This window comes from Molossus molossus, unplaced genomic scaffold, assembly GCF_014108415.1.
Source record: "Molossus molossus isolate mMolMol1 unplaced genomic scaffold, mMolMol1.p scaffold_m16_p_23, whole genome shotgun sequence".
Classification (NCBI taxonomy): Eukaryota; Metazoa; Chordata; class Mammalia; order Chiroptera; family Molossidae; genus Molossus; species Molossus molossus.
This window is the reverse complement of record NW_023425359.1, coordinates 15,138,426-15,164,207: the sequence shown is the minus strand read 5'-3', so window position 1 is coordinate 15,164,207 and position 25,782 is coordinate 15,138,426. Positions and strand designations below refer to the sequence as shown.

Below are 25,782 nucleotides of genomic sequence, written 5' to 3'. Positions count from 1 at the left end.
TCTGTGGCACATTGTCTTCCCCTCTGCCCTCCTGGCATCATCCCTCATAGATGATCTGTTCCCAGTCAGCTCCACGATGACACCCTCTCTCTTTCTGAGGCCTTCTTGGGCCTCCTCTGGGCTTTTTAGGAGACTAGGTATAAAGCCAGGTGGCCCGGCCCTCTGCCCCAGCCCCACTTCCGTTTCAGAGACAGGGAAATGAGGAGGTGTTTTTAGAATGGGGGTTGGACCCTGGGGACAGGGCGCCTGTGTTTTGTGATGGGCGGGTACGCGTGCTCCGGCTGTGGGCACGTCTATTGTGTTTCTCTGTCTCGTGTTTTGCCCTGTCCTCTCAGCTCTCTAGACCTGATGGAGGATGGGGCGGGGGTGATCCCTGTGGATGGGCAGACCTGAGTTGCTGTGGAGAGAAGGGGTGGTGCTGAGCAGACCTCTGAGGGAGGCCTGTTCTCCCGGTGTAGACATGACAGGCTGGAGCTGATTTCGTGGAGCTGTCCACGCTCCAGGGCGCATGCGCGTGTGCTCTGCACAGCGGTCCAGGGCGCACGCGCGTGCTCTGCACTTCATATTCCCGTCTGCTGGACTGGGCTGGTCTGTGCTGGCCTGTGTCCCCCCGCTGGGGTGTACTCGTTCCCATGAGTTGCACCTCTGCTTCTAGGGCTTTTGTCTCTGAGGGGAAATGTGTTCTCGTGTTTCTGTGTCTGAGCAAATCTCTGCTGCGGAGAAATACTGGCATGCCGTTCCTGACAACCCAGTGAAGAGATCACCATGCAGGGCATGGGGATGGGAGGTGTGTCTAAAAGGGGCTGGGGACACAGACTAGGCCTTCGTCATAAACCTGGCGCACCTGCACCGTTCTCCAGGACGTGTCTGGTCAGCGCCCGAATGGTCCCCTGCTGCGGTCTGTAGACTGGAGGGGTGTTCACTCGTACTGTTTGGAGGCCAGAGGTTTATGCGCCATAGGAGTGAACTCACAAGCCATCAGGGAGGCCGGAGCAGCAGAGCTTCCCTCACTGAAGGTGCCCTGGGCTGCAGCTCCCTGGATCTCACACCTTCGTGCTCCAACGGTGCACCACTGCTCTCCAAGCACGTTCGGATGCCACTTCGGTAAACAGCTATTGAGTGTGAAATGCTGAGGGTGCAAGACAGACGGGGACCTCCCTCAGAGCCCGTCGTTTTCATCCAGGTGCTGCAATCACTTGGTGACACAGGCACAGGGAGGACTGACCTCATTTTCCCATGAGGAAACAGGTTCGGAGACATGGAACCCTGTACAGGCCCAGACAGGTGGAAGAAGGAGGCTGGAAGTCAGCCTGCACACCCCACACTCAGTCCTTTCATTCTCTCTGCAGACGAATGGTGTTTAGGGACGGGGTCCCTCAAGACCGAGCTGTGGCCCATCTGGGTTGACTCAAGCCACCGCGAGGACCCTGGTAAGTTACTTTACATCTGTCAGCCTCAGCTTCATCATCTGTAAAAGGTAATGATGATACTTACCCCTTGGCTTATTTTGAAGATGAAAGGAGATAAAGTCTGTAACACTTTAGCTTGGCATTTGAATATAGTAAGCACCTGATACATGGCAGTTATTGCCATGATTAGTATTATATGACCCAGCTGACTCTGGATTTGGAGATACCAGGGACGAGCGTGTAATTTACTAAAATTAATTACTCGCTTTGTTGACGGTGGTTTATGTGAGCAAAACAAAGCAGCCTTGTTAGTGTTATTCTTGTTACTGAGTCGGGCCACGACACCTACAGCTATACTACTGCTAATCACTGTGATTGCTGTGGTCTAGCTTTCCCCAGGATGCACCTGTGCCACCGAGGGTGGCCGACTACTGCGGTGTATTTATCACAGAGTCAGGGCTGGCGAAGTTTATCTGATGTTTGTATTCAGAGTTTTTGATTTTGAATTTATATCACTGATGGGGCATCTTTAATCTCTGATAAGAAATGAACCTCTCTTTACCTCTGACCTGCAAAAAGGACACTGTGAGGCAGGCGACAAACCCCAGAAAGGTCAGGTCTACAATAACCAAACACTGAGGACGCCTAGTGTGACGATTTATGCTGGGGAAGCAGGCAGTATTATACCGAGGATTCTCGCTAAGAAGGAACGTCATCAAATTACACCCTAGTGACCAATACTCTTCACTGTACGTGGTCCTCGGTCTGAGTCTGGTACGGAAAGATCAGGGTGAAAAGTGCTGGAGCTGCACTTCGGAGAGAGGCAGGGAAGGTTAGGAGGCCCACAGCATCTTCACACGGGGCTGACCAAGTGGGCACCTGAGGCCCTGACTGGGAAAGCTGGCCTAGGGGGCGGGCAGGGCCTGGCTCTTCCTGCAGCCACACAGTTCACCCCATGTAATTGTCCAGCTCGTCTTTGGGCCTCCAGCCGTGGCCCTCACTGCAGGGACAGGGATGCCAAACAGCATAGCCCATGCTCGGATCCTGGCTGGCAAATTCTGTTTTTGTAAAGGTACGTGATATGAAATAAAAAAAGGAATACTCTGGGTTACATGCAAAATCTTTCTCCTTCCCTCCCTCCCACGCTACTTCCCTTTCTTCCTTCCTTTCAACTTCGTATAATACTTTAATGGCCTTCATCCCTTCCACACTTTTCCTTCTTTCAACCACTACATGTTTTGTTTGTGGTTGGATATGCTTTCTCTCGCTGGGGTGGAAAATGGGGGATTGGGGTATGTATGGGTAGGTCAGGGTTTCTGTTTTGTTCCCTGATTTTGTGCTGTCTTTGATTTAGGACTTAGGTCAGTGTTATGTCTGAAGTACATTGACTCTGGGACGCATTAGATTTCTGCCACATAAATCACCCATTGCTGTGTCTGGGTCCTGCTAATGCAAGTGCCCGTCTTGGGGATGTGAAGCTTTTGCTTCTGCTGTGCTGGTTCATTGCAGTGAACATGAACTATAATTTTGTTGGTTTGTTCATTTACTTTAATTCTGTGTTGGTGACACACTAGCCTGAGAATGTCAGTAGGAGGCACCACTTGCTTATCACTCTGGCTAGAAGGACAGTGACTGTCAAGCCTGGTTATACTTTCGAATCACCTGGGGAGTTTTCAGAAAACACTGTGCCTGGGAACTTACCTTCAGAGGTTCTTATGTAATTGACCTGGAATGGACTCAGGCTTTGGCCCATTCCCAAGTGGTTCTGATGCCTATGAGAGTTAAGAACCACTTCAAACCACATCGTTTTCAGATTATTCTACAAGACTCAGCTCAGGTCATTTCCCCTGAGAAGCCTTTGCTGACGCTCTCCCCGCAAGCTGGGCTCAGAGCCTCGCCGCTACGCTCCCGGAGGCCCAGTCTCTGTGTGTCTTGTTCCTAGTAGTGTTCACACCCCCATATTATAATGTATTTATTAGTGTAGCATCTATAAAAGCTTCCCAAAGTCAGGTACCCTATATTTTTATTAAAAAAAATTTTTTTCTTTATTGATTTTATAGAGAGAGGAAGTGAGAGGGAGAGAGAGATAGAAACATCGATGAGCCACCTCCTGCATGCCCCCCAGTGGGGATCAGGCCCACAACCTGGGCATGTGCCCTGACTAGGAATTGAACCGGCGACCTCTTGGTGCATGGGTCAACGCTCAACCACTGAGTCACACTGGCCGGGCCGCCCTATATTTTAAAATCTTTGTATCTCTGCACTTAGTACATTTCTGGGCACCTATGTACCAAGTAAATGTTTGTTGAGTGAGTGAATGAATCCGACTACACACAGGGACCAAACTGGTCCAAACAAAATTGCCCGAGCCCCTGTATGAAGCTCTGACAGATTACACAGACGCTTCAGTTACGTGAACTAGTCAATTTGCCCTCCCCACTTAAACATTTTTTAAAAAGATAAAATTTAGTTTGAATCATGAAGATTCTTATTAGGTATCACTACCTAGCAGTGGGGTGTTACAAGTGCTAGACTGTAAAATGTCCCATCTGAGGTAGGATGGAAGGCAGTGAGGATCTTTCTGCCCCTGGCTGAGGAGCTCCCAGTCTTTGCTCTGCTCTAACAGAGCGGCAGGGTAAGTTGTGGCCTGTTCTTTCGGGGGCTCAGGGCAGGTGCCATGTGAAACTGGACGTTAAAGTGCTTGGTAGGACCTTTCGGGCTGTGGAATGCGCTGGCTACTTCTTGAAGTTCTCAGTGAGTTTCTGTGAGAAAGAGACAAGCTCCTCCCAAAGCTGATCTCTCTGGAAATAGAAAAAGAAGAAAATGTCTTTTAAAAAGGTCCTTTCTGTCTTCGATGGCTGAGAGCCAGGTATCACGATGCCTTGCAGCGTTGGATGGGGGGAGTTTTCTGTGCTGTGATGAAGTTTGTTCCAACAAAATCAAGGAGACCTGGAACAGAGCAAAAGATAAGACTAAAACCAGGACGGAGCCAGAGCCTGGTGGCCATTCCCCTCAGGGTCATCAGAGACATCGCCGCAGAGGGAAAATGCAAGGATGGGAATAGGCCTCGGTGCACATACGGTGGACCAAGTGCTTGTGTCTGGAACTCCCATAAATAAATAAATAAGAAAAGATAGCCAATCCAATAGAAAAGTGGGCAGAATTGATCCACAGGCGGATCAATAAACATGGGAAAATGTTCAACCTCGTTTGTCATCAGAGAAATGCAGTGAAAACAGCCAGGAGATCCCGCTCTAGAGCCACCAGAATAGCGGAAATAAAAAGAGACTGACCACCCCAGTGCTGATGAAGACGTGCAGCCGTCACAACCTCATCTTCCGGTGACAGTGTAAACAGGTGCTTTGGCCAACACCGTGGTATTGTCTATGAAAGTCGAATGTGTGCATAGCCTAACTACCAAGCAATTCCACTCCTAGATATATGTGTACGTATGTGCACCAAAACACACTTACGAAAAGTATTCTTAGCAACATTGTCATAGCCCCAAACTGGAAAAGCTGCAATGCCTCTCAACAGCGAGTGAGTCAATGCATTGTGTAGTGGCAACGAACACAAAGACCAATGAACACGAACAGACAATTGCTGCTGTCGGCAACACGAATGAGTCTCATTGATACAATTCTGAGTGAAAAGAGCTTGACATGAAAGAATACATACCTAAGGGTTCCATTCATGTAAACTTCAGATTCAGGCAAAACGAATGTATCATGTTAGAACTCAGGCCAGTGGAGACCTTGGGGGGAGGGAAGTGGGGTAGTGATTGGGAGGGGCACGGTGGGCTCTAAGGGTCCCGGTGGTGGTCTGGTTCTTGACCTGGTGATGGTTCCGCTGCTGCGCTCACTCTCTGATAATTCACTGGGCTGGAGATGTATGATTTCTATACTTTATATGCCAATAACATTAAAAAAATTTTTTAAATCCTCATCCGAGGATATTTTTCTATTTATAGTCAGATTGGGTGGGAAGGAGGGAGAGAGAGAGAAAGATCGATGTGAGAGGGACACATCGACTGGCTGCCACCCGCACCACCACAACCAGGGCTGGGGACCAACCGCAACCGAGGCACGTGCCCTTGACTGGAATCAACCTGTGACTCTTCAGTCTGCGGGCCGACCCTCTAACCGCTGAGCCAAACCGGCCAGGGCATCAATAACAGTTTTCAAAAGTCTTCTAATCATAGACTGTGGAAGGAGAGGTGGTGTGAGCGCACGAATCACTGACTGAGTAAAATATTAATTATCCCCCGGGCTGCAGGGCAGGCGGCACATCCGCTGAGCTTCCCATTCCAGGCTACTTCTGAATTTCCCGGGTGCAGAAGATACCGCAGAGGCCATTAGGCTGAGAAGGAGGGTAGGGTCCTCAGGCTGCTGCTAAGAAACACCTCCCTGGCTGGAGTCTAGATTAAGGAAGATATCCATTGCTTTGGCTAATGTCCCATGAAACGACTGGATGCAAATTGACTGAAAGAGCAATAAGCACTGAGTTTCCGAGGGAGTTATTCTGCCAGGAAAATTTCAGCATGGCTAACAAGGGCCGGGGATCGCTCAGCCCTAAGGAAAGTCCTGTTCCCCATCCCACGCCATCTGGAAGTGGGTCACTAAAGGATCTTCCCAGGGTCCCTCCTCAGATGTGGCAGTGGAGGACAGTAGGCAGAGGGGATCCTCTTAGCAGAACCAGGGTGTCAGAGGCTGGGGAAGGACCCCAGTCACTGCTAGTGCGCCAGTCCCTGCTGTTCTTGTCCAACAGAACTTGGAATAGGCAAAGGACTGCCGACGTCATGTGCTGGTCCCCTTTCCATTTCCAAACGGGAATTTCTATTGAGGTATCCTATTTGCACTCTTGTGTACAAGAACGCGGTGGTGTATGTTGGGAGTGCTTACATCTACAAGATAGTCCGATGGGTGCCTCATCTAGACCTTAGAGAGAGGGATCTACATGACCCAGAGACCCTGTCTTGGAGCTAGATACAAAAACAGGACATACTCTTGGTTATCTGTGACCAGGGAGGGAGTGATTTATTTTTTGCATGTATGTGGCTTAGGTACATTATGTTAGGTAGAGATATTATTGAAATTGTACAAACGGAAGGAAGGGTGTGTAGATAACGGGAGGGTAAGGGGTGGATCATACTGGACATTTGTTATTTTTGCCTTCAAGTATCAATTTCCTCTTCTTATGACACTAGCCCACTGATTTCTTTTGGAGAAGCAGACTTTTCCCAACTCTGAGACCTTGTGGCTTATCCATTTCCCTTGGCCTCAGAGACAGGCAAGTGACTGAGGGCCCAAGCTGTGAGTTCTAATTTCTGAACTGTTTTTTTTAAAATAAAAAATGTTTTTCCTGATTTTAGAGGGAGAGAAAGGGAGAGGAGAGAGAGAGAGAGAGAGAGAGAGAGAGAGAGAGAGAGAGAGTAAAACATCCATGGCCTCCTGCCATGCCTCCTAACCCAGGCATGTGCCCTGACCAGAAATTGCACAGGTGACCTTTTGGTGCATGGGACGATGCTCAACCAACTGAATCACATCAGCCAGGGCTAATTTCTGAACTTTCGAGAGTCTTCTGGGAGAGAGACGCTCCCTTTCCACTGGTGGTGTTAAGGTGATAGAGCATAAGCCTGGAGCCACTGGGGGCTGTCTTAGCATTGCATGGACGTGTCTGCCTACGTGTAGCTAATAAAGATGAAAACGGCAGGAGGTGGAGAGAGACCAAGCTTTATGTATTCAGCCAAGCATGATAACAATTACACTCCTATACCTTTTAGTTGCAGGAGCCAAAACAATCTCATATTTGGCTTGAGACCACGTGAGCTGGGTTTCTGAGACTTGCAGCTCAGAAGCCTGTAGGCACGATCAGCTGTGGGAAGCGCATCAACACTTCCATATGCTTTGGGTGTTTTTGGTGCCCTGCAGCTTTCCTTCGCTAAATGAGAGGACAGTAGCTTTTACTGAAATGCCTGACTTTCAGGAATTAACACAGTAGAGGGGACACCGAGTTGAATACATGTTTTGTTTCTTTGGTTTAGTGTCCAAGGCCTTAGAGGACTTGTCCCACAGCATGTTACTAACACATTACCTGGTACGAAGTGTCTTTCCCCCTAAGCGAAGGACTCCGAACCTCCAGCTTAGTTGGTCCACTGATACATGCATGTCACGGTGACGGTGCCATGTTCTCTACACACACACGTGCCAGCAGCATGCTCCACTCGCGGAAGAGGGCTGAAGGCTTTCTTCCGTCACCGTTAGACCTAGGAATACATGGGATATAGCAACACCAGTGGTGTTTGGAGGCTAGGATCTGTGAGCCTCAGGTCCAGGCTGAGGAATAAGGGGTGACACAGTGAGATTAAAGAAGGATGGTTCTTGGGAGTACGAGTGGAAGAAGCCAAAGGCTGAGTAGAAAAGGTATCAGAATAAGAGTCAGAAACCCAGACAGGAGTCAGGAACTGGCAAGACAGAGGAGATAGGCGTGTCATATCCCGGCCGATGGAGTTTGTGCTGCTCAAGGTGATTTTGCAGGGTCTGCCTGAGTCCCAAACTGCCTGTAAGGTATCACCAGATGCCTGGAGAGCACTGCAGGGTTCCCCCTCATTTTCCACTTCAGCTGCTGGGCTGTGCGTGACATCACATGGTTTGGGGCTGCTGGGCTGTGCGTGACATCACATCGCGTGGTTTGGGGCTGCTGGGCTGTGCGTGACATCACATGGTTTGGGGCTGATGGGCTGTGCGTGACATCACATGGTTTGGGGCTGATGGGCTGTGTGTGACATCGCGTGGTTTGGGGCTGCTGGGCTGTGCGTGACATTACATGGTGCTCTAGGTCAGAGACCAGGGTGGGCGAAGAGCAGATTCGCTTAGCCAGTTACCTCTGCTGTTTTTTCTACTGTGAATGTTTGTGTCTCATTTTCCCACCTGATCTGAAGTCAGAACCCCTCCTCAGCATCTGGCGCAGCGCAGACCAGAAGCAGGTGCTCAGAGGAGCTTGGTAAGCTTGAGCGTCACTCGGTGTGTATGAACACCGAGTGTGGGGTGGGTTCCTGGGAGGAGTGAAGACGATCCCAGCACAGACCTGCCCACTGGGGCTCAAGCTGAGGGGAGGTGCACGAGGGGGCTGGGGCCTGCTGTCAGTCTGGGGCTGACTGACACAGTGAACAGTGGCTTTCACGTACCGCCCATCTGTTCAAGGAATCCTGGGAGCCACTAAGAGAATTTTTTTATCTTGACAAAAGAGAGAAAGAACTGTTTCTTACTGCAGGAGACTTGACCTTCATTCCACAAAAGCACCGGTGAGATGGCTTTAGATGAAATTGTGAACTTGGCCCTATGGTCGTCACTAAGGCAACAAGCCCTAAAATAGGGACTGATGCTGATAAACACTGAGTAAGATAAGGATTGATGCTGGTAAAACAGGTGTTGATAGCAGGTTCTGTTTGGTGAACATTTTGTTACCAGTAACTCCGCTGTATTGATAGCACATGATGTACTAAAAGCCTGTGATGGATGCCCTATGGAATTCCATACAATGTGATTTCGAATAATTCATAGGAAATTGACCTTGATATAATATTAGGTGATAAAAAGAGGTTACAGTAGAAGGAGTTTGTAAAAAGAAAAATCTATCTATCTATGCACATGTATATATTTATCTATATCTGTATATATCTTCACACACCCACACATGCACACACACAAATAACAGGGAAACGCCCTATGTTAACAGTGGTTACCTTTAGGTTGTGGATTATAAGTGCTTTGCATTTTCTTCTTTTGTGTTTCAAATGTTCTGCAATGATTATATATTATTCTTCTACATGATTATATATTTTGTGATCAGAATATGAAGACAAACATTGTTTTTACAGAAGAATGAACTGAAACTTACAAATGGCAATAATGTACCTGATACTGTCACATAGGGGTGGTATCACAAATAGCCCACCTGGTTCACGGTCCTCCAGGAAGCTGAAGGTGGAACTGCGAGTTAAGTGTGGAGAATTTTGAGGCTCTTGGCTGTCTTTTCAAGAGCCCTTGCCCATGGATCTGAGGAAGGCAGACTGCTGATGTCACTTAGTCCGCGGTAGTTGGAGGGAGGGCCCTGGGAAATGCAGGGGGTCTTCTAGGGAAGCTTCTCTGGGCAGCGCTCGCTGCTGCCACCTGAAATGGGAGCGCTGGCTGAGTCTCATTCGTCACATGGACTCATGAATATTGATCACCAGCTTGTTTTAGTTCAGAACAACTGTTCAGCTTTGTTCTTCCTTCGCTTGTGTTGCACTGGGATCCAGTCATTTATTGGCACAAACTGAGTCTTTCCACTTCGATACATCAATCTGTGTCAGCCTGCTGGTGTAGTTATTTATCAGCATCTTTGCAAGAAGGTATGTATGCAAAAGATAGTGTTGCAGAAGCAAAGACTTTAGATGTGTGCGGTAGATGGATGCATAATTACATTGTTTCATCTTATCAGACCAGAGATGTTGATAGGAAGCAAGACTGCTCTCAGGTGGTCAGTATTAGCAAGAAGGCAGCATTGTCTCAGAGATGGGTCACTCCGAATGATCAGAAGGACCTAGAGCCCGTCCAGATTCACACAGAACCTCAGTGAACTTACGCGGACCCTACTGGATGGAGACTTGGTGGGACAGGACAGAGGGAAATGTGGGGCGGAAGAGGTAGGGAGGCAGAAAAGGGAGGTGATTTTCCAGTGCCCATCTGAAGAGTTCTCTGTGTGGATGTGGTGAAAATGAAGAACCCCTTAGCTGTAGTTATACCTAACCTGACAGAAGTAAAACCTCTTTCTGATAATGGACTCTTCCTGCATGTTCTACCAGGTGTGATGGACACAGTGAGGGCTTAGAGATACAATCCTAAATTTCCGCATGCTGATGGAGGCATAGGAAACAGACTATTTTGGCCAGAGTTTCCCTGAAGATGTTCAGAGGGGAGCCAGCGTGGCTCTACTGAGCACTGGCTGTGTGCTGGCTTTGCTGATGGCCTGCCCTCGGTTTGAGAAAAGGTTGGACGTCACTGACTTGTAGAGATGGAGAGTAGAAAAGAGGACATTCCAAGTAGAGGAAACTGTTTTTGCAAAGTCACAGAGTTGGGCTAGAGATTGGAGCATGGAGAGGGCACGGGGGACCAGTGTGGCTACACTTAGGGGTTTACCTGCTGTATTCATTTCCTGTGGCTGCTGTAACAGTGACCACAGACTGGGTAGCTTACAGTGAGAGAGTGTTAGTGTCTCCCACTCTGGAGGCAGCAGTCTGAAATCAAGGTGTTGACGGGGCCACGCTCTTTCCGAAGGCTCCGCAAGGGAACCTGTCCTGTGCCTTTCTTGTAACATTCGGTGTTGCCAGCGTCGTGACATTCCTGACTGTGTAGTTGCATTGCTCCAATCTACCTGGTGGCCGTCACACGTGTTGTCCCTGTTGTGTCTGTCTCGGTGTCTCTTCTCTTAAAAGGACACCAGTCAGCCCAGCTGGTGTGGCTCAGTGGTTGAGCATCGACCCATGCACCAAGAGGTTGCCAGTTCGAATCCCGGTCAGGGCACATGCCCAGGTTGTGGGCCCGATCCCCAGTGGAGGGCATGCAGGAGGTAGCCAGTCGATGTTCTCTCTCATTGAGGTTTCTCTCTCTCTAAAATCAATAAAGAAAAAAAAAAAAAAAGGACACCAGTCATATTGGATAAGGGCCCACCCTAATCAGCATGACCTCATCTTAACTCCAGTGCATTTGCCAAGATCCTGTTTCCTAATCACATTCACAGGTACCAGATACCTTACAGGGCCTGGTGCAGTTAGAACTTCAACATATCTTTTTGGACACAGTTCAACCCATAACATCTGCTAAGCAAATAATAGATGATTAGTTATTATTTGTTGAATCAATAAATAAAATGAATGACATGTATTGGGTATAAAGTGTGTACAAGGTTTGGTGAGATTGCTGAGGGTCTTAAATGCCAGGTGGAAGACTGTGCAATGTTTTACCTTGGGTGGTAAAGCTGGTTAATTGAAATGCTTAGTTGATTTGATAGGGCCAAGGACTGGAGAGTTATAGTTTATGTTCTTTTTATCCTCACCCGAGGATATTTTTCCATTTTTTGTACAGATAGAGTGGGAGGGAGAGAGAGGAAGGGAGAGAGAGAGAGAAACATCGACGTGAAGGGACACATCGAATGGTTGCCACCCGCACAACCAACCAGGGCCGGGGACAAACTGCAACCGAAGTACGTGCCCTTAGCGGGAACCGAACCCGGGTCTCTCCAGACCGCAGGCTGACGCTCTAACCGCTGAGCCAAACTGGCCAGGGCGAGAGTTATAGTTTATAGTCTGAGATTTACGAATTTATCCTGGCCGAGGACATTTTTCCATTTTTTGTCCAGATAAAGTGGGAGGGAGAGAGAGAGGAGGAGACAGAGAGAGAAACATCGAGTGGCTGCCACCCGCGCGACCCAACCAGGGCCGGGGACAAACTGTAACCAATGTACGCGCCCTTAGCGGGAACTGAACCTGGGTCTCTCTGGACCGCAGACCGACGCTCTAACCGCTGAGCCAAACCGGCCAGGGCTGAGATTTACGAATTTTAGATCTTTAATCTATCTAAAGGTGTCACCAGCTTTTTGTCCCTTGATTCTATTTAAAAAACAAAAACAAAAACCCAAACTGTTAAAATTAGCATTTGCCAGCATGGAAACCCAAGTAGCAAATCTGTGGTCTCAAAACAGAGATTTTTTTCCCTCAGGTTAACGTCTCTGAAAGTAGCAGTAATGGACTCAGGAAAGCAAACATGGAAAAAGCCAATGGCAAGACCTTCGTGAGGGTGCTGTCGTTTCCCGCAACGAGAGTCTAAGTGGAGCTGCCATGATTATACATCAGCACCACAGACAGCGCCTCCCACAGCACTTCCCGTCTCTCACAAATAGGACCCATTATTCCATTCCACTCCCCACGTTTCGCAGCTTCATTAGAGGGGCTGACATTTGGGCACACCAGTAGGGCTGAATCTGTGATGAACAAGTCAGGAGGCTGGCTGCTTCGGGAGCTGCCACGTCACCCCTCGGTGGCGGGCAGCCGTGCTGTGCCGGGAGGTCTCATCAGCAGGCAGCGTGCTTTGCGCCTTGAGCCTCTTTAGAAACACGAGGCATTCATAAATACCTAGCAGCCTACGCTTCTGAAGCCATCTGTGATGAGTCGAATTGTGCTCCCCAAAAAGATATGTGCAATCCTAAACTCCAGGACCTCAGAATGAGACTGTTTCTGGAAATAGGGTCTTTGCAGATGTAATGAAGCCAAGATGAAACCATTAAGTTGGGCCGTAATCCAGTATGACTGGTGTCCTTATATAAGAACAGGGCAGTTTGGCCTGGCTGGGGTGGCTCAGTGGATTGAGCGTTGGCCCATGGAGGGACTGAGAGGTCCCAGATGGATTCTCGGTCAGGGCACATGCCTGGGTTGAAGGCTCGGTCCCCAGTGGGGGGCATGCAGGAGGCAGCCAATGTTTCTCTCACATTGATGTTTCTATCTTTCTCCCCCTTCCCCTCTAAAAAATTAATAAAAAACCTTTTAAAAAGAGAGGGCAGTTTGGACATAGGCACAAAGAGAACACCGTGTGAAGGCAGAGACACACAGGGGGAAGGCCATGTTCTGAAAAGGGACCTTGCTTGGCAGGTCACCACAAACCTGCCAGGTGTTGAGGAGGGTTGAGTAAAGGGACACTCACAGGCGTGGACCAGAGGAAGGGAACTAACGGGGATGGTGAGGGTGACTATAGCCAAATGGGGCTAGTAACGGAGGGTGCCGTTACCACCTGTAGGCCTGAGGGCGGCAGGGTGAGGACAGTCACCAGAGCCAGGGAGAGCAGTCGCTGTGGCTGTAGGAGGTGGCTACCTAACAGGACCTGTGGCCTTCTGTAGAAGCACAGGACCACTGTCACCTGGAGCACAGCAGGGAGGGAGCCGGGGGTACTGTTCTCCTGCCCTTTGTTTTTTTTAGCTCCACCGAACCAGCGGTTGCAGGGCAGGAGAGTCTGGGGATGCACTCTGTACAGGCTGTTCTCCTTCGGGTACAAAGGTGAAGAGAAGTGGAGAGTAAGGTTCGAGAAGGGGGTGGGCTTGGGGAATGTGTACTGATAATGCCAGGCGGGGCAGGGAACCAGCCCTCAGCAGCCTGTTACCCCTCCGCAACTTCGATTTGCCTCTCCAAGGGTGTGCCTGGCACGAAAAGGTCCCCTTTCAAGCCGATTTACGTTGTGGCGGCACCTTCGTTTTAAATTGTGGGGAATAGCTGTATCTTAATGCGACGCCCTGATATAGATTCTTTCAGTGCCGGAGGGTGATGGGGCAGAGATGGAGGGAGAGAAACTTTAAAAATGGGACGGACAGTGTGGTCTTTTTAGATCAGAGGCAAGGATTGCAAAAAGGAAAATACTGACTAGGGAAGAGGTCAGTCTCATGTGCTAAGGAAAAGGAGGTGAGGTGGAGTCCAGTTCATGGAGAGAGCGAGTTACAGAGAGACTTGGGAAGATGACCTGGACCCAATCCCAAGAGAGAGCAGTGCAAGGAATTTCTGAGAGTGAGAATCAGGGAGAGCATAATAGTATCTTCTTACAGGGTTAGTTGAGAAGAAAAGGAGTCAAACATGGAAGAGTGCTCTGTGGCAACAAAGCACTAGGCAGTGTACGTACAAAGTGTATGATGACCATTACAGTCATGGCCGTCTAGCTTGGGGTGCAGGGAGACGCCTGAACAATGCCAGCCGACCTGACGGATCGTGTATGGCTCGTCATCGTCAGTTCCACCCATCGTAAACAAAAGGGACTTTGTTTCCTCAACCAGAGGTAGAGCACCCACGTTATGAAAGTAGGGTAGATCTAAGAACAGAAGTCGGACACATTAACAGAGGAAAAAGTCTGCAGCTTCAGCTTTGCCCCACTCGCGGATTTTTCCCTGCTTAATCCACCCCACGAGAGTCTCAGGGATGTGGTAGTTTTCGGTATCGTAACTGACTGGCCAAGAGGAGATGCTTCTGAGTCTCTGATGAACAAGAGCATGGAGAGCCGGGGACCGTGATCCCTTTCCTAAGGAGAGACCCGTCTCATTTGTTTGGTGTGGCCGTAGCGACAAGGAGCAGTCTCAGAGAGCTTTCGGTTGGGGGAGTGTTCAAATCCCGTCCCCCAGGCTTGCTTTCTTTAGGTCACAAGAGGACATCCCTCTGGCTCTTCTTTCTCTGACTCTCTCTGGTTCCTTCTCTACTCACTCTTCATATGTAGTTTTCCTCCAAGTTTTATCTTCCTGTCTTTCCTCTTCTTGCTCAGCGTCCCTTTCTGGGGTCCTTACCCACACCCACTGCTGAATTTCTCGCGGCGAACACAGACTTCCAGGGTTCTCCTGGATGTCTTCAGGTGCGTGTCTCAGCAGTAACTGCAACTGACCACATTTAATTCAACACCTACTTTTCACCATATTGCTTCTTGTGCCCTCTTAGTTGTCGCGGCTCTTGGGATTTCTACCCTTGTTCCTTGAGCTGGAAACCCGTCACCTTCCATTGTTTGCTCTCCGTTCTCTAGGCTCCAGATTCTCTTGGCACACAAATAATCAGTTGCCAACTCCACGCCCCCTCTTCCTTTGGACTTCCTTCCAAATCCAATGCCTTGGTTCTGCCCCGACTTAAGTACGTACTAGTATTCCTCTGGACCAGTTAAATAGCTTTGACATAACATATTTCTAGCCCGTTGTCTTCATCGTCACATGAGTTCTCTTCCTATAACGCAGGTCAGGTAGTTTTATTCCCTTAAAATCTTCAGTGTCTTCTTCTTGCCCAAAGTATTTGGTTCAGTTCCTGGCTGTGGCTTTAAGACCCTCCCCATGTAGCCCCAACCTGTCTTTCTGGCTTTGTCGCCCACTGTGCCGTCTTTGCACCCATACTTGCGACGCTGCCCCCCTCAGCCTTCCCTGGACTTGCCCTGCGGAGCTCCGTGAATTCTTGCTCTGTCTGGAACCTTCCTCGCGTCCACTCACAGCCACTCCGAGCTTCCCGGAGCCGCCTGGCTGGCGTCAGTCACCCGCCTCACCTTTCCGTACTACTTTGCTGGCTCCTCTACTATAGCACGTTTTGTCACTTTAAAAACAATCTTTGAGCCGATTGCTTTTCCTCCAGATCGTGAGCTTCTCAAGGGCAGCCACTGGATCTCAGTCACTTCTGGATCCGTGTCCCCACCACACAGGGCTTTGCACACGGTGGGTTCTCGATAAATGTCAGTGATGCGCACTAGTCAAATCACACGATGCGGATAATTGAGCGGCTGGCCTTGAAGGATAGCTTCAGCATTTCTGGTCTTTCTGCACCATAGTCAGAAGCCGGAGAGAAGATAATCTAGTTCCTGAAGAAGTAGTGGCTGAGAAGTCTGAGCCAGGAGTGCAGCCGCCGTGGTCCTGGTTTGTAGCCTTGACTTGAAATTTCATTCGGAAACTTGAAATGCAACCAAAATAGTTTCTTCTGTGTCACCCAATAATACAGCTTTCTAAAAACCCTTCCTTTTCACTCCAACGTCTCTCTCGAAAATCAACTCCGCTACAAATTGGGGCTAATTCAACTGCCACCCATGCGGATGTGGTTGTGAGGATGGCTTGAAATGGGACATTTTTAGACTCTCCAGTATGTCAACAAGTTAAGCACTTCATTCATTTAAAAAATGTAAATAAATGCAGCCGCATCTGGAGATATGAACAACAGAAGTGAGGCTGTGCTGCTAAGCCCAGGGAGAAGATGCTCTAAATTGAGAGAGACACCCAGCTTGGAGGATAATTTAAGGAGCATTAATACATATATTTAGAAAACTCATGCACCACACATAACTCATAACTCCAGCTCATCTTTTTGTCACTCTGTGAGCTAGCAGAATTCATAATGGCAGTTGAAGAACAATAAATAAAGAACTGGCTGCTTACCCAGACCAATTAATAGCGAGAAGAGGGAGTCACATTCATTACACATGCATGTTGAAATTCTGCAGGACTGTACTTAAATAATTATATAACTTCATTAGACTCTTGTATTGAATTAAGCAGTGTTCGACCTTCAAAAACTAGATTTCCAGAAATCAGCTTGAAAGTCTGTTTGTTTAAAGATGCAGTGCATTTTCTCATAAAAATGCCATTATAAACGCAACGAGGTACCCAGGCTGCCCACTACAGCCATTTAAACTCATCACATCGATGCCATAGCCTATCTTTGCCAGAAAAATTTGTAAAAGAAAACAAACATTTCCACTGCAATATTAGCATTTATGTAAGTAATTTAATCTCACATCCCTGAAATTGATCAAGAAAGGTTTTCATTTTTCACTGAACGATAATGCCTGTGGAAAACAGATTTAATCACAGGAAGATGAGAATATAGATTGGTACCGGAGTGGAGTGTGAAGGGGAACTTGGGCTCTTTCCCAAGCTTTGCAGTTTGATGCTGTTGGCGCTTTATGACATTAAATCTCACTTCCAAATGTAGAACCTTTCTTTTTTCCTCCTGTGGATGTATCACTGGCGTTACTTTAAACCTATCATTTATAATTAGGGTTCTTTTCCTTTGACTCTCAAATGGAAGAAAAAGGGGACCAACGGGAGGGACATTTTCCTGGGGAAATTGAGCCAAAGGCACATGAAAGGAAAGGGGAAAGGGTGTGTGCACATGAGAAAGAAATTTCCCTGCGTCTGGGTAAAATAGAGCCGAGTCAGCAGAAATGCCGGACCCGTGAAAGAAGGAAGAGCTGCTCCCGAGACGCGCGTTTCCCTGCACCGGCCGGGCTGTCCCTCGGAAGGGCCGGTGCTGCCACAGAAACAAGCAGATAGCAAGCACAGTGTGCACTGGCTGTTCTCTGTTATGGGATACGCGTACATGGGTTGGTTGGAGCTTTGAGATGTACTGTTTTCCTCTCACTAGTAACTTTGAATTTTGTAAGTATTCATAGGCTTTAGTTCTTTTTCACTTTCCATAGAGTAAACTGCTACATCCTTTAAAAACAATTGTATCTACCTCTCCTTCTCCATCACCGTCCCCTGCAGTCCCACTTGTTACCACTGTTTAGATTTATCAGACCTTTCTACAGCCAAGACAACGTCAGTGGCTTCCTCTTGTCTTCCCAGGTTGAAACTTTCCTGCCAAGTGGTCAGAGCCCCATAGATGCGGCCTCACCCTTGCTCGCCACGCCCATACCTGGTTCATTTCAGCGCCTGGCACTCGCTGTTCCTCTGCTTGCAATGCTTTTCCTGCAGACGTTCCCAGGGACTTCTCTGAGGGTAGAAGTGCTGTTGGTCTTGTTCACCTCTCTACCCAAATCCTAGAACAGTCATTCGATTGGCCGGTGGTTGTAGATGCATAAGTCACAGGAGAAACCCGCTGAGTCTGTGCATTACTGTTCTGCAACCGACAGGATCACATGTGACATCTGACTTTTTAGCTAGGTTGGCTCTGTGGCTATCAGGGACAAGAGGTTCTCTTTTGCTGTGATGGAAGCTTTGTGGTTCTCTAACCTCGACATCTGCTGAGATATCAAAGCCCCGAGTTTGTCTTTTCCGTGAACTCACCAGTGTGTTCAGAAGCAGCCAGCCTAAACAGCCTTTATCTGCTTCATTCCATCCCCGCGGTCATTCACACCCTCCCTTGATCCCTCAGCCTTGCCTCTGTAAGTGCCTCATCCCAAGCAGCCAGCAGTGATCACTGAAGCCTCCATCGGCCACAGCCGGCCCTGGGCCACCGGTACCCTATTTCCCACTTTGTTGCAGTGAAGTCAGCTCAGATAACCAACCCAGATTTCTGTTTTTGAGTCAGCTTCCTGGGGCTATTTTAGGAACTGAGCCGTAGTTTAGTCAGGAAACAAAAACTACTCTAGGGTTTTTAAGCAGAGGGACTTGAACACAGGAAATTGGTGACAAAGGTCTTGGAACAGTGGAAGAGCAAAAAGGAGGCTGAGTTACTCCATGCTTGGTCACTTAGAGCCCCTCCCCCACTAGGGCTGGGTGCACAGGGAGCATGGTGTCACCAGAGCCCACGACTGCTGTGCTGCTGAGGCTGCTGCCGGAACCAGCTGCCAGGGCGGGGCCCCCGGAGGCCGCACTCACGCCTGCCATGGCTGCCACCACCATCACTGCTTTCATCATCGCTGTCACTGCCCCAGTTGCTGTTGCTGCTGCTGCCACCACTAGAATCAGAAAAAAAGATGGGTTCTCTCTTCTTCCTACTTTCCAGCCTCTTCCCAGTGGTGAAGGGGCAAATTTGACCCAGGACACTGCAGGACTCTGGCTGGAGCACATGTCCTTAGCAACAAAGCCCATGACCATCATCAGCCAGGAACAGACATTCTACCACCTCATTGGACTGTTGAGTGGTAATTGACAGCCGTAAGGTACACGAGTCCCCAGTGGGCCAACCTGTGTTCCCACCTGCCAGACTGTCTCCACGCTGCAGGCGGAATGAACAAAAGGGTATCGATTTCCAGAATGGCAAGATTTCCTAACGACTGGAGGTATCCAAGCTCCTCTGGCAACTTGACAAAAGACTGGGGAAGAACACAGAGGCTCTGTGATCCCGAACGGGCCTGAAAACAATGCCTGAGGTGTCCAACGCTAAGAAATGCCCCCTTTCCCTTCATTTTCCCGGGCTTCGCCTGGTGATTGTACCATAAATATCTTGAGGGAAGCAGTGCTGGGAGTGACCTAGATCCTAAAACTCACTCGATCCCAGGGCCCAGCGGGTCAGGGGGACTCGGAAGGAGGGTCTCTTCTGGCTCCTCTGGCTGAACAATGAATCCGACTGTTCATTAGAATTTAGATGTGTTTCATTGTCATCTTTTTTTTTTTTTTATCCTTACCTGAGAACATTTTTCCATTTTTGTTTAGATAGAGTGGGAGGGAGAGAGAAGAAAAGAAAGAGAGAAACATCTACGTGAAAGGGACACATCGAGTGGCTGCCTCCCGCACAACCCAACCAGGGCCGGGGACAAACTGCAACCGAGGTACGTGCCCTCAGCAGGAACCCAACCCGGGTCTCTCTAGACCGCAGGCCAACGCTCCAACTGCTGAGCCAAACCAGCCAGGGCTCATTGTCATCTTATATTTGGGTAATGATTGTCCATTTCAACTGTGATGTCACTGATTTATCATTGATCACTGAGAATTCATAAGTCCCCACAAAATTGCCTTTTCTATCCTTGTTGATTGTAGAGTGCTCTTATTAAAGGAAATGACAGTGGTTTCCACTACTTCTCAGTAGTGTCCCTGAGGAGTCTGAATTGTCAGTTTTGTCAAGTCTGCTACTTCAAGGTCAGGGCCTTGAGTGGGGCAGAGTGAAATCCTGAGACAGGCATCTTGAATCTCTATTCCTTGGTTAGGAAATGACAGTGGTTTCCAGCTATTTCTCAGGCTGACCAAGTAGGATTTAGCAGAACTCCATGTGTCCGTCCATCCATCCATCCATCCATCCAAATAGCCAGATACCCTGTGTTCCATCCATTCACCAGACCTGTACCGAACACTATATGGCTCACCTTCCATCAGACTGGCAGTGAAGCCCCGTCGCGGCTGGAGGGGAGCATGACAGCCTGGCACGCTGCAGTGATGCGGTTCTCAAGAATGTCACTAGGTAGACCGGAACATGCCCATGGAAATGAGTGCATTGGCCAGGGTACTGTGTCAGGCATTTGCCAGTTGAGGGGAACTTGTAATTTAAAAAAGGAAGACGGAGTTGAAGGGCTGAAGACAGGAGCAGTCAAGGCACCGAAGAAAGACAACGACGGCCAAATGCATTAACCACCACTTCCAGGCTAAGTGTGAGCGCTGCAGCCAGACGGTAGAGTAATCTGAGGGTCAGGCTCGGATCTTAATTATAAGAGTAGTCGTGTCCCTGAGGAGTCTGAATTCTCAGTATTGTCAAGTCTGCTACTTCAAGGTCAGGGCCTTGAGCGGGGCAGAGTGAAATCCTGAGACAGGCATCTTGAATCTCTAGATCCCTCTCAACCGCTGGGCTCACAGAAGTCACCCGTCCCTCGCTGTTAAAGGCCAGCACTCCCTTTTACTTCAAGATGATGCCACCAGGCCAATCAATAGGGTTGAGTCATAACATAACTTGGCTGGAGAAATACGGGGGCTGCTACGGGAGGGCTGCTAAAGGAGCTGCAAGAATACTTACTGGCAGGAGCTGGGAGAGTCGATGGGCAAGGATTCTGAGGGCTCTAGATCAAGAGATGGAAGCTTATCAATGTGGGACTATGCTCTCGTGATATAGGATCTAACATCTTGGCAAAGACCCTGGGAAATGGTGCTTGTACACTGCTAGAACAGTTCTTGGGAGCTTGGAAAAAGCAATGGTTCATGCTCACTGAAGGAGAAATGTCAGAAATGCTGTTGCAGACAGTGAAAGAAGGGACCAAGAGGCTCGGAGACATGGACGTGCTCACATGGAAATACTCCCTAAAGATGGAAAACTCACCAACAGCTGTATTTGGTGAGCAGGTCTGAGGACACTCTTGACCAGAGTAATAAGGTAGGAAGAGAGAAGCACCAACGCTATTGACAAACTCAGTGGTGACTCTCCTCTGCAGGCCAGGGCTGATATTAGGAGATGCTGTCACAGAACTGAGTTCTTTTATAGAAATGGAGATGACGGACTCCCAGAATAGAGGTCAGGAGGTGGCACTCGTTTGTCAGCGCAGGATGGAGCATAGTTATTATTGTAATGAGAGGCAAGGTTAGAGTGATCGCCACGGGGACCAGACACTTCAGATGGTTAACAGATAGACGGGTTAACCACCTGAAGTGTCTAGGGGCCAGATAGATGGGTGCCATGGGTGCTGCTTCGTACACACAATCAAAGCAATCAAGGACAGATGGCCAGGAGGCTGAGGGCCACTGTCACAGCTTAAAAAGTCATAATCTTTCACCTAATTCCCAGATATGAGCCAGTTTCCAGATCCAAAACAAGCTGAAGAAGAGGCCGGGTTTCCATGGTCCCGGCCATAGGAGGATTCTCTAGCACTAGGGCCAGGGCATGTGGTAGTGATTCTCCCAGTCCTTCCCCAGAGTAACCTCCTGTCATTGACTTGACTGTTTACTGGGGAAAAGGAAATGTTCTAAGATTTAAATGAAAGCTCAATACACGGTCGAAGTTGAAATGGATTCTTTGGGACCCAGAGCGTTATCAGGGCTCTCTGTAAGATTGGGGGGCAGGGCAAATAGAAACCAGGTAGTCAATGTCGTCCTGGCCTGGGCCTGGCTCATAGCATCAGCTGCAGATGAGGCACCAAGCGACCAGTTAGGTGGCATGACTTGGCCAGATGATGTCCACCAGCCTCTTATCACTTCAGTGCCAGCAGGCAGAAAGAGGGCACATCTTTGTGGAGAACGGAAAAACAATAATCTAAAAGCTGGTCTACCTTTTATCCTCGCTGTGGGCTGGAATTCTAAACATGCGATGAAATGCGTGCTGCCTCCCAGCAAACGCCCCCCACTCCTCCCGCTTCATGTGCCCCTGGGGGCGAAGGGTCCGGGAAGAGGGAGTGCAGCCCCCTCTGCAAGCAGCCCGAGGGGTGAGATGCGGGGAGGGTACTGTGAAAGGAGGCTTGGAAAGAACAACTTCTCCTACTTCGCATTTCCACTTAGACCCAGTGCCGCAGCTTCTGAAAGATGGCAGTATCGTTTTCAGCTTTTAAAGTCAGTTCATTATACTGCTGTGAGCTAGTAATATAATTAATAAATGTTAACATTTGCATGTCGTTTTAATTAAGAAATAAATGTCTTTGAGTGAAAAAGTGCCTGCCAGCTTACCCGTTAATTATCAGAGTTCCGAAAGCACCCTTTGCAAGGTGGCACCGAAAACACCGTGGTAAAATGAACCATCCGTCATCTCTTGCCAACATGAGTCACGGTGCCATCTTTCCTCGCAATTCAAACTGCCGGTCAGGTGACGAGAAGGGAGCCCTTACCTGGTGGAGGCAGAAGCAAGAGGCACAGGCAGCCTGATTCTATGCAGTCGGGGTGCCAGGCAAACAGTTTTGCTGCAAAGGATGTTTCTATTTATAATCCCTTCTGTTTTTTTAAAAAAGAGATGAAAATGCTTTATCGTATTGTAAAATCAACTTATTTGTGATTGGTATTCTCTTTCCTACATTTTACTAGGGTTATCGAATATTCCCCATCAGATAATTAGATGTAAGCACTTAGCAGGGGCTAGGTCTATCTATATGGTTCATTCTCCCCCACCCCTTAAATATGTTTTTACTGATTTCAGAGATAGAGGAAGGGAGAGGGAGAGAAACATCTATCGGCTGCCTCCTGCAAGCCCCCTACTAGAGATGTGCCCTGACCAGGAATTGGACTGGTGACCCCTTGGTGCATGGGTGCATGGGACGACACTCAGCCAACTGAGCCCACTGGCCAGGGCTTTTTTTTTTTTTAATTTTAAATTAAAAAGCTATTTTTTAAAAAGTTGTGAAATATAATACAATTAAGAAAAATGCATAAGAATAGTAAGGTTTTTAAATTATTATAAAGCAAATTCTTGGGTCAAAAATAGACTGTTGCCGGCAGGCCAGAGCCGGGCATACCCTTCCTAACGATAGCCTTGCTCGCTCCCTAAAGGCAGTCACACCACTGTTCTGACTGTCCAGGTTCTCGTGTCTTTGCTTTTTTTTTTCTTTTTAACCACATGAATCCCTCAACACCAAATTTTAGTTTCACCTGTCTTTGAACTTCATATAATCATAGAGTATATTTCACTCAGCATTGTATTTGTGAAATTCATTCGTATTGTTGCATGGAGTTTTAATGCATTAATTTTCACTATGGTATGCCATAGGATGACTATACCATAGTTTGGTTTCCCATGTGACTCTTGGTGGGCATTTGCTTCATACCACGAATGCTGCTGTGAACAGTCTTGTATGTGCCTTTTGGCGTACGTAGTATGTCTTACGTAATGCCCCTCTAGGTACTTCCATACTTGGGAGTGGAATTCCTGGCTCACAGGGTGAGCCTGGTGGTTGACATTGAGAACCATTTTGCAAAATGATTGAAGCATTTGCACACCTTTCAGTAACACGCGGGACTTTGCTACACGTTCTTTCCAGTGCTCGGTGTTTCAGTTGAATTTTAACCATTCAGGTGAGTGTTTAGTAACATCTCATTGTGGTTTTAATGTGCTTTCCCTCATGATTTAATGACATAGAGCACCTTTTCATAAGTTTATTGGCTATTTGGAGGTCCACTTTCATGGAATCTCTATTCAAGCTTTTTTTTTTCCCTACTGGGTTCTCTGTTTTATTTTTAATAGACTTTTAGTAGTTTTTTTTATATAGTCTGGTTATGAGCCCTTTTACTTACTATATGTATTAAAACTATGTCTTCTCACTCTGGTTTGTCTTTTTATTCTTTTCTACTTGTCAAAACAAAAGTTCTTGATTTTGATAAATGAAAGTTCTTAATTTTAATTATTCCAGTGATTCCCTCTCTTATCTGAAGTTTTGCAGGCTTCCTTTCTTGATCATAAATGCATTCTCCTGTATCATTTTGTAAAAGCTGCTTCTTTGTTTTAAATTCTTTGTCTTTCATGTTTAGTTCTACCATCCACTTGGAATTGATTTTTGTGAATGGTGTAAGAAGAGGTCAATTTTTAGTCTTTCTCTCTGTTTACACCATTACCCTGATATTTATGCGGAGGCCATGCTTCCCCAGGCCTGTCCCGTGTCAGTGGCCGAGCATAGCGAGGGTAACGAGGCTGGACCATTTCAGCCCTGCGGGACCCATCCAGTGCGGATCTCTGCTTGGAGGCTACCCAGCCGTCAACAGACTTCCTCAGCACTGCTCTGTGGTCCGAGGCTCTTCCAGCCCATCTCCTCCCCCTCTCGGAGTTGCCACCCCTGCTTTGTGCTCTCACGCTCTCCCTGCCTCCTCCCTGCCCCCCCCCCCCCCCCCAGCCAACATCTCGCGTGTCAGATCCTGTCTCGGCATCTGCTTCTTGGAGGACCTGAACTGAGAGCGGATGGATCCTAGGTAAGTGCGAGAGTCATACCTCATGTCAGGGTGACACAGGCTAAGCTCAGGGAAGAAAAGAATGGATGAGAAGAACAGAGCAAAGGACTTTCTGAAGAAGAATGGATGGAAACTTGTGTCTGGCAATGTGAAGGGCATGGGGGGGGTGGGTTGAAGATGGCCCTAAGACGAGACTAAACCGTTGTGCCATGGAGGTGGGGCTCATCTGAGGGAACTGTGGTTCTGTGCTAAATATTTTGTTTGTGAAAAAAAAAACGAAGAGTTCTATTGGGTTACATTTGTATTGGGCTTGAAGAGTTTACTGAGTGCATTGCACATCATCTCATTTATTCTTTAGCAGGGCCTTTGGATGGGAGAGAAAGGGGAAACCATTAAGGGAGGTCCTATGTCTCTCTCCTTTCCTGTGATTTCAACTGCCAACCCTCCTACTCCAGACTGTCATCCTCCATTTCTGTTTCCAAGGGCAGAAGACTCAACTGAAGAGATTGGTTAGGTTAGGCCATTTCTAGTCGAGGTAAAAGATCAAGGTAGAGTTAGCACATGGGAAGCCCGTGTGCAGTGGCCATGTGATGGATGGATACGGGGGGTTGGGTGAATGATAGCATTGATTTTTCTGGGTGACAGCATAGTTCATAATATTTAGGAATGGTGACTTCACAGAGGGGGGTGAAATGTTGATTTTTAGGGGTTATAGATAACTTGTATCACTGTCAAAAGAGAAAGATGATAAAAAGTGAAGAGGTGTATGTCAATGAGAGGGCTGACAGAAGGACATTGATACATTGAGACATCTTAGATAGGGATACGTACGTGTGTGTATGTGTGTATGTTCTAGCCACAGGCAGGGTCATTACAAAAGAATTTGGTGGAGGGAAAAGGAGTAAAGAGGCGTGGAATCAGAAAAACTCCAAAGAACGTCCAAGACCTTAGGATTGGCAGCCATTAATCTAGGCTCAGTAAGCTGGTCCGTGTTAAGCATCTCTCGTGGCTGCTGGGCACCCCATGACAGCACAGATGTTGTGTCTGGAAAGGGAGCTAGACTTTGAGGTTTCTTTCCATTCTAGGATTGGACAGACAGGTATTTATTTAAAAGAGCCAGATGGTTCAAGGGAGTTGCTAACTTTATGCTGTTGGGTACCAGGTTTCAAACTAAATTTGGGCTCTGGCTTTCAGCTTTCATGTTGGCCCTGGATTGAGAATAGCCTCTTGCTTACCAGCCATCTGGTCCCCCCAAGTCTCTGCTACCGAGTGACGTCTTCCCACAGAAAGGATGGAGTCTCAAAATCTATAGGATGATGCATATTTTTCCAACAAGGATCCCTAA

The 25,782-nt window shown here is 48.1% G+C and overlaps 1 long non-coding RNA gene across 2 annotated transcripts in view; it reads left to right on the top strand.

Annotated features, from left to right (window-relative positions):
- LOC118640654 overlaps window positions 1-25,782 on the top strand; it is a 43,996-nt gene that overhangs the window by 8,764 nt on the left and 9,450 nt on the right. For both annotated transcript variants that reach the window (XR_004961431.1, XR_004961430.1), the window contains exons 3-5: window positions 1,350-1,430; window positions 23,398-23,570; window positions 24,383-24,458. This is a non-coding gene — a long non-coding RNA (uncharacterized LOC118640654). The remainder of the gene's footprint in view (window positions 1-1,349; window positions 1,431-23,397; window positions 23,571-24,382; window positions 24,459-25,782) is intronic.